This window comes from Halyomorpha halys, unplaced genomic scaffold, assembly GCF_000696795.3.
Source record: "Halyomorpha halys isolate HHAL.00 unplaced genomic scaffold, Hhal_1.1 Scaffold700.1, whole genome shotgun sequence".
In the NCBI taxonomy this organism is placed as follows: domain Eukaryota; kingdom Metazoa; phylum Arthropoda; class Insecta; order Hemiptera; family Pentatomidae; genus Halyomorpha; species Halyomorpha halys.
This window is the reverse complement of record NW_027116789.1, coordinates 142,892-152,505: the sequence shown is the minus strand read 5'-3', so window position 1 is coordinate 152,505 and position 9,614 is coordinate 142,892. Positions and strand designations below refer to the sequence as shown.

The 9,614-nt window shown below is 33.8% G+C and overlaps 1 long non-coding RNA gene across 3 annotated transcripts in view; it reads left to right on the top strand.

Moving 5' to 3' along the window:
* The first annotated feature begins 6,351 nt into the window (after positions 1-6,351).
* LOC136797292 (uncharacterized) overlaps positions 6,352-9,614 on the top strand; it is a 32,850-nt gene continuing 29,587 nt past the window's right edge. For all 3 annotated transcript variants that reach the window (XR_010845147.1, XR_010845146.1, XR_010845148.1), the window contains exon 1: positions 6,352-6,388. This is a non-coding gene — a long non-coding RNA (uncharacterized lncRNA). The remainder of the gene's footprint in view (positions 6,389-9,614) is intronic.

Here is a 9,614-nt window from a genome sequence, read left to right as displayed (position 1 = left end):
ATGGGCATTATTTTTATCAGCCTACTCATTTTCCATCCGTCATAAGAAAGGGAATCTTATACCCCATGCTGACGTCCTTAGTCGTCTTCCTATGCACGATTCTTCACCTGTGAAACATTCTATCAATACCGTCTCTTATTTTGATAGTAGTTTATTGTCAGCTCAGCAAGTAGATTCCAAAACCCAGCAGAAATCTGATTTGAGACGTGTTTTGTGGCTCATAATTCATGGATTGCCAGAAGATCGTGACTCGAATTTGACAGCATTCTATAGGAAACGCTTAGATCTTTCTTCTGAGAATTGATGTATCTTATGGGGAGTGCGTGTTGTGATACCCACAGTTCTTCGACATTAAATCCTTAAGTTACTGCATGATTTACGTTCCGGGGTTAACCGCATGAAAGCTCTTGCTAGAAGCTATGTTTGGTGGCTACTTATTGACCAGGACATAGAAAAACTTGTTGCGTATAGTGGAGTCTGTCAAGCTATTCTTTCCATCTTCATCAGAACAATTAGTACCTTGGTCTTGGCCAATAAGGCGGTGGCAAAGAATATTTGTCGACTTTGCTCAGTTCCAATCAACAGAATTATTTATTGTGATCGATCAACATTCCAAAAGGCCAGAGGTGAGAATTGTCAAGGGGACAACCTCTGAAGAAACCTGCAGTGCCCTTAACTCGCTTTTCGCTACGTGGGGATTACCGGAGGAGTTAGTTAGCGACAATCGTCCTCTATTCTCATCTTCAGCCTTCACAGACTTTTTACGCCAAAATGGAGTTACACATTCTTAGACACCTGTAAACCACCCTCAGTCGAATGGGAAAGCTGAACGGGAGGTTCGTACAGTTTCAACAGCCCTTCTTAAACAACTACTTGATGAATCAACTAGGAATCGGACCATACAACTCAAAATTGACTCATGGTTGCTTCAGTACCGAAACATACCCCATTCGGTTACTAAGGTAACGCCTTCAGAGTTATTTTTAGGGAGGAACATGAGGACATCATTGACCTTACTTCATTCAGAAATATGCAGCAGAGTAAACTCATTGAATATAAGCTAGGAGACTTGGTGTGGGTTCGATCCATCACTCCTAAGATAGTTAATTCGCTTCCTGGAGTTATAGAACAAATAGTTTCTACGGTTTCCTACCAAGTGTTCCTTAATGGACGTCTGAGGCATACGTCTAGTTCGCACCTGCGGAAGCGTTCTCCAGATGCTTAAGTCTATAGAGTTGGACTCACTGGTTATCCAACCTGAAAAGTTTTATCAAGACCTATCTAAACCAACCTGTTCCGCCAAAAGACATTCCTACATCGGTAGAACATTTACCACCAGCGCTCCCTGCGAAATCCTATGCTATGTACTGTCTTAGTTGGGTGCCAGGATAATCGCTGAAGGCAATTATCGAAAAATAAGTTAATTAATTAATTTATATTGAGTCCTGTAAAAACTATTATTATAATTGGATTCATTTTCAAAGGCTTTTTGTGTGTTTACCAGTTTACCAATTAAATGCCTTTATGTTTAAAAAATGTTGGTACCATTAATTATATAATATAATAAGGGGTGGAACTGTGCAATATAATAGTAAGTTACTACATAAAGGCACTAGGTATTTATTTACAATTTATTGATAAGTTTTTATTTACAATGATTGATATGATTCAGATAATTGGTTTGCCATAAAATATCGATCATAGCATTATTACCTAATAGATATCTGAATGAGTGCTGAGTTGGTTTATTTTGGTGGTGCGTGTAGTAATGTATGTGTCATCTTACTCATAAGGAACGGCGTCCAGGTAACATTCGTTCTCAGGACTTTGTCTAGCCGTGGAGTTCCATTTCTGAAGAGCCCTTTTCAGGACCTCTTCTCTCGCCCATCTTCCTCTTTCTCTTCCTCTCCTGCTTCTGTCTTTGTCTGTGTTCTGTGTTTCCTGTACTTCTCTCCTGCATAGATCCCCTTCTCGTTCGTAGAGGCGTTACCTTTCCGGAACCTTATTTCCCATTGGTTATCATCAGCCACACCCAAGAAAAATACGTTAAAAGAGGTGGTACATTTAGAAAGCTGTTAGGTGCAAGGGTTGTTTATGATTGACCCGACAAAGCCAGCAAGCAATACCTGTTTTTAATAGATTTGTTCAGGAAGGACCCTTTCACCTGTGCCCCTTAGCCACCTGCAAAGTGCTCTTTGTTGACAGTCACATAACCGGCACAGGTATGACAAGCCATATGGCAAAGACCCTCTATAATATTAATAATTGGTAATACCTCGCATACATAGCACCTACTTCAGAATCTCCGACATTATCTTCTGACCAAGCTAACTCTAATTCACCCCCTGAGGAGTTCAGTTCTAGGGTTATCCGGTCCTCACTTAATCCATGCTCCGGTCAGTCAATACCTTCACGGAAATCTGTCATCCAAGGACAAGAAGATCTTACACGAACTGGCCGGTGAGGTCGGAACATCAAGACTACTAGGCATCTCTCTGATTATGATATCTCCCATTAATTAATATGTTTTGCTCTTTATTTAAGCAGGGGAGGATGTAATGTTTTTTTATTTATTTTTATACCAGATCGGCCTGGTGGGCCTTACATGGTTGATATAACTTATATTATATATATTTTTTAACAGTTGATTATGAGGGGGTATAGTCATACAAATGACACCCCTAACTATATAAAATGTTCTTATTAAAAGAAAAAAATAATAATAACAAAATAAATAGATAAGAATAATGCTTCTTAATAAAAGAGGAAAGTAAAATTAATAACAATAAATAATGATATTGGTACACTTAAATAAAACAAACAATTGTCTTCTAATAGTAAAAAGAAACAAGTTAATTTCAAAAAGGGAAGAGAGAAGAAAAAATAATAATAATAATAAGTAAATCGAGGTATGAATTAATTTTAAATTTATTAAAAATTTATAAAAGAATATCCTGCAGCAGTCTGGGCTTCAGTCTTCGGGTTGAGGTTGGGTTTCCCAGGTTGTAGGTCACTGCTCCTTTAACTGTCGGCAACTGGGAGTGGAACTTCATGAACCGCTTTTTGATATAATCCTGTATTGACTCCATTTGTAATTCGCGATGCAATTGGCTATTTCTTATGAACCAAGGAGCATTAACTGCGATTCTTAGGACTTTATTTTGAAAGGATTGTAGTTTTTTCCTTTTCGTGAAGGATACCGCTCCCCAGACTTCACAGCCGTACATCAGCAGTGGCCTGAGGATTGTTTTAAATATAAGAACAGTTGTTTCTGGTTTTAGTTTGGATTTTCTGTTCAGGATAGGATATAGCATTGCTAACCTTGCATAAGTCTGAGTTAGTTTGATGTTGATATGGTGATTCCAGGTAATGTGGCGATCTAGATGAATTCCCAGGTATCTTACTGTTTCGCTGGCAGGATTCCATTTCACATTTTTACCTTTGAGGATTAGATCCGGTGGATCTGGTGGGCGTCGAAGAGTAAAAACTTTTGAGTTGCATTATTCAATGTTCAAGCTAATCATCCATTTGATGAAATATTGTTCTAAGTCATTAAGGTGACTTTGCAAAGTGTTTCTAGCAATTATTATGTCATCATGTTGAGAGAACACAGCTGTATCGTCAGCGAACATAGCTATGGAAGTGTGTGTGGACTGGACGATGTCGTGAAGGTAAAAGTTGAACAAAATGGGAGGAAAGACTGAACCTTGTGGAGTACCGGCATTGATTTGTCTAAGGGTTGAATTTTTGTTATTAATTCTGACTGAAAATGTTCTATCATTGAGGAATGAGCTCAGAATATTGTATAGGTATTTTGGAGTGCCTGCTTTCTTTAGTTTATATACGAAATCTCGATGCCAGACCTTATCGAACGCTTGTTGGAAATCTAAGAACGCTACCAGGGTGTGTCTCTTTTTTTCGAATCCGCTAATTATAAATTCCGATGGTCTTGTCAGTTGGTGAGAAGTGGAATGACTGTATTGAAAACCGAATTGAAAATCAGGAATTATTTCGATGCTTTGAACAAAAGAATTAAGATGTTTTTTTATAACTGATTCCAGTAATTTTCCAAAAATGGGTAATAAACAGATAGGTCTATAGCTGCTGATTTGTTTGGCGTTCTTACCAGGGTTGTGAATTACTATGAGTTCGGCTTTCTTCCATGTATCCAGAAAGTATCCAGTACGAAGGCAACTGTTGAAAATTGACGTGATAAAAACGACAGCTTTCCTGATTAACATTTTGATTGCTATGACTGGGATCAAATCATGGTCCGGACTTTTCTTTATCTTGAGCTTTCTAATCAGGTCCTGGATTTCTTTTGGGGACGTGAATTTAGGTGGGAGTTCTACTGTTGCGAGGGGGAGATTTACATACTTGTCAATTTGATCAGTGACTAAATTCGGACGTATTTCTGTGTTGGAGAATGTTTTCTCAAAGAAATTGGCGAACACTTCAGCTTTTTTGGCGTCACTGGTGATGAATCCATCGTTGTCTACTAGACTTGGAATTTTTTCACGATTATTCAAGAGAGGTCGCGTAGCCTTCCATAATGAATGGTCCTTAGGGTCTAAATTTTCCACATATCCCCGATATTTAGAATACGCCCATTCATCCTGATTCTTTTTAGTTTCGTGTTTGAGGTGGTTCCATTTATTTTTGTGAACAGAGTTTCTAGTGCGCATCCACTTGATGAATTCTTGCGTTGTTTAACTTCGTCTTTCATTTATAGTCTACTACTGTCCGATGAATTAGCTTTAAAACAACCTTAACTGTTAGTTTCAAAACAGACAGTACAATAATCGTATCCATGTTTTTACTTAAGTACTTTAGTTAGATCATAATCACAACTTTTGCTTTAGGTGTTTTAGAATGAAAAATTCGACTGGAGAATATAGCAGAACTTTCAGTACTAGACGGCTTATAATCGCATAATGTTTAGCTAGACCGTGAGCTTTACTTTAATATGTGACACTCTCTTGCCCATTTACCACGATAGGTTCGTTATTGAGAGTAGTGAGAAAACTAACCTTATATCCGTCTTGTATATTTTAGAACAAATAGCACTGTCTTTTTATTTGTTTATTTCCTGAATAAGCGTTGCTTTGTTTTTCTTAATATTTTTAGGATATTTTTTGGCCTGCTCAGATTGACAGATTGACCAGAAAGACACAAAATTGCACTAACGATCTAGTGTCGATCATAGGAACCCGTTCAGCCTACTGGAAGGCGTTCGAAGTTCATCACATTGTAATATTTCAAACAGTACCAGATAATTAAATATTATGTAGTGTATATGTGTATACAATTATGTGACTGTTATTGCCAAATTATTGAAAATATTATCAATAAAAATAATTCACAGATACTTCCTGGATGAGCCTAAATAAATTCATGATTTGATTGCCTCATCGGCAGTGGTTTGAGCGGTCACACCCCACCTGGTGCTTTAAGAAGTGACTAAGGGCTTAAATGCTACCTCCACATAAAATGGACCTATCTTTCATCCCTTAAAATGCATTCGGCCTTTGTAATGTTGTTTTGTGTGTAAGAATATATATATATATATATGTATATTGATTTTATAATTAAAGATTTTGAAGGGTTAGAAAAAAAAGCGCTAGGCGCCCTATGAGTCTCTTGGATGCACCAGGTTGTTTCAACTTGATAAACAAGTTTTTTTTTTGAGTTGTTGCTTATTTCTTGCTTGCATGTTTACTTGTTCAATACGTATTTCTTTGGAGTGTTTTCTTTAACAACTTCCCACTATCCTTTCCTTACTCCTACATGCTTTAATAGAGACTGGTTCCCTTTAACATTGTTGTGAGATCAAAAGACTAGTGTACTTTTAATTATCCTTCTTTGTCTTCTCTAGCCCATACCTCATTCCAAACTTACCTTCTTACGTCATTGTCACTGAGGATAAGAACGAAAACACAGTATTGGCGCCTATTGTATAATTGTAAGAAATATTATTAACCTACCTCCTTATAAATTACCTCTTTGGAATATCTGAGTTTTTGTTGTCTAGGAACAATTTATTTTTTTGCATTAAAATTTTGTTATATTAAAACGTAGCACATTCTCGGAGTAAGTATAGGATTGTTAGTTAAAATTTTCCAAATTAACATTTTGTTTTTTAAGTCTTATGTAAGGAATTAGCTTTTAACTGATCTATTTAAATGTTAACTGATATATTTGTATATTATAGTACTTTTAAATTATATTATTTTTATTATTAATGTTTAACTTGAAAGAAAACTACTATTGCTTACTGTTGTTTTAAACTTATCTCAATTTTTAACTCGATGTACGTATATTGATGCTCGTTGTTTTTTTAAGGACGTAGTATAACCTTCCTGAATAACGAGCTTGGAAGAATCACGAGGTGCGTTTCGTATTAATTATTGTCTCATTAACAGTGATAAAATAATATTAAAATCCGATTTTTTGGGATATTTAAAAGATTTATTGGTATATGAATGTACAAATAGTACATTTTTGAATTATGATGTATAGCAATTACATAAGTTAGAATTAGCCAATTACGCGTTGCCACATGTTGAAGCTTCAGCTTGGCCTATCTCAACGAAGTTTGTTAAATGAAATATATATTATATATAACTGAATATTGGTAGTTAATTATTGTAATCTCTTTAATCTAATATATATTAGATTAAATTGAATGTTAGCAGTTAATTATTGTAATCTTCAAATCTGAGTTAGCCCACTACCACATGCGTTTTAAGTACTTAAATGGTCATATACTTCATAGAGATTAAAGCTTAATTAGCTGGTAGGAGAACCTTTATCTGTAATCTACCATAGGAGTGTCTCTTGATCAGTTTTTTTAGACTCCAGGAAAAAAATAAATGGAGAGCATTAAGTAAATAAGGGTTAGCAGAAGCAGTTTAATGATTAGATAAAATTTAAAAAAATATCAAAATCTTGTTAATTTTGTATGAGAAGAAGATGGTTGTGTATTTGGTCAGAACAAGTTGAGAGAACTTATTTGTGTTATTTACTGACTGCTCCCCAACCATCTTCTCCTCATGTATATTATCTATATTCATATATCTTCTCATCATTGTTAATTTTGAGTTTATCTAAATATTTCTCTTGTTGGTTTGTACATTGAAATTCTCTCAGGTAAAGAAGCAATATCTATAAAATCTAATTATTTTTTTAAGAGTCAAAAGAGTACTTGATCAACAGAAATTATGATCTAGAAGACTTTCTCTGTTTGAAGAGATACATTGTGTGTCCATTTTTTTGCAATATTGAAATATTAGGAATTAATTTATGTTATGCAACATAGAAGATAACTTATCAACCAGCAAGTTGTAATTCTTTCTACAGGGCATTGTTGGTGCGAATTGAATTAACATATGTTACACCATTAGTTTCAGAAGCCCTTTGACATTGTAGTCTCCAGGTTATGGATAGTAGTTGTTAAGTATCATGTTTTGATTGACTTAACACAACTAGACCTCAGTTGTTTTGTGTTATGTTACATTTATCAGTTTTTCTTAGAATCTATTTTATACTTGTACCTGATAAATAAATTGTGAACTGCATTTATTTATTTTACTATTTATGAGTGTTCCATAACTAATTCTAGCTGAGCTGTTATACTATTTAAGATTTGTGTTAACCATTTGAAATGGTTAGGTATGGGTTATAATATTTCCTGGGTAATATTCTAATTCAACTTTTTCCCTGATGACTTAATTTTTTACTTGTCCCCATCTGGATATTTCTTTCCTTAATTACCTATAGTCAATTTTCAATGGCCATAAGTTTCTTACAATTTGTCCTATTGGTCTAGTTTTCTATTCTATACATCACAATACTTAATATTATGCTTTATAAACTCCTTGATTTAAGTTTAAAATTTGTTTATTAACTTCATAGCATTCAGATGAGTATGTGTATTGGTATTTTTTTTTTTTTTTTTAGTTTGATTATCCTTTTACTTCCATGTCTGTGGAACCATCTGTTTAAATTATGGAGTGAAGAAATTTTTAACTGTTGAACTCTTTTTTTAGTACCTCTCCTAGATGTAATTTTATTACCTCACTACTGGTTCTCATAAATCTTCTCTTTTCAGCTTTAAAAACCAGACTCCTTTGCTCATTTTCTGTTTGGATTTTGGCAGAATCTTCAGTAGGATTACATTTTTTTAACCATTATTTTATTCATGACTTTTTATATTAACATTTTTTCAAGAAATACCTTTATTTGGGAGAAAAATCTCTGAAATATTTCCTTACTTGGTCGAGAAATATGAGCTAACTTTAACTTCCCACCATTGATTTATTAGTTCTTCATCTTTATTAATTTCATCCATATCTTTTTAATTTTTCACATTTGGTTATAGGTTTTTCTACTCTATTAGTATCTGTTCAGTATTCTTGGATATGGTTTGATATTTCTCTAGCTGTTGTCTAAATTTTAGAAGTACAGTTTTTCATAGTTCATTATTCCATTTTAGTTGTTTCCTATTTCTAGATAAATCTTTCTTTATTCTAACCATCATTCAAAGACAAAAGAAGTTCTTCAAAATACTCAAAACCCCTAAAGGAAAATCTTCAATAAATTGGTGGACAGAAAACTATCCTCACTTGTAATATGATAGTTATAAAATATTTTGCTTGGCTTGCTCTGGCAAAAAAACATTAAAAATGATAACAACTTTCCAATTGATGCTCACTATAAGAGAACCCACCTGTTTCATTTTACTTAAATATGGATGTTAAATCAGGGTAAGTGCATTTTTGGGACAATTGCTTATGTGCACTGACATTACCTAAAACATTACTCAATTTCCTATTTACATCATCTTAGCCATCCTAATTTTCTATGAATACCAACTTAGCCATCTTGTTTTTTGTGAATTTTTACATAAAGACACAAATCATGTTTTGTTTTTTTAAGAAAAAAAAATGCATCATGGAAAAACTATTTAGCAGTTTTAAAAATACTATTGATAAAATCGAAATGAAGATATCAAATAATTTATTTTACATCATAGTGGAAGAAACCATTGATGCCACAGATTTATTTTTTGATTATAGGCATTTCTCGTCCAGAAAAACCAGTAATAGACAACCTGCCCTACCTAATATTTTGGAAAAGAACAATTGTGAGAATGTCATCATCCATAGTAGCTTATGGTTCATGTTTTATTTGTGCTCATTTCTCATTCAAACACATTTCATGAACAAATATAAATAATTTATTTTGACATTTTTCATTTAAAATCTCAATAACACTATTTTCTGTCATTGTACTTAACCTAATTATTTTTTCCTGTATGAATTCAAAATGGAACATCAGTCTACTAAATGAAGCTTATTTTCTTCTTCCATATTATTACATAAAGGACATGTACATATATTCAAACATTGTATCAAATTTAAATTAAAACATTTACATCTAGTCTTTAGCTTATTCTGAATCAATTCTATAAGATTTATGACTGGAGAAGTTTGTCGGGGGTTGCGGTCAGCAAAGAACAGCATAAATAAACAAAACCATATTTATTTATTTTATCCCGACGTTTCAACCTGAGTTTCAGGGCTATAGAACAAAAGAGATAACAACATTTAGAG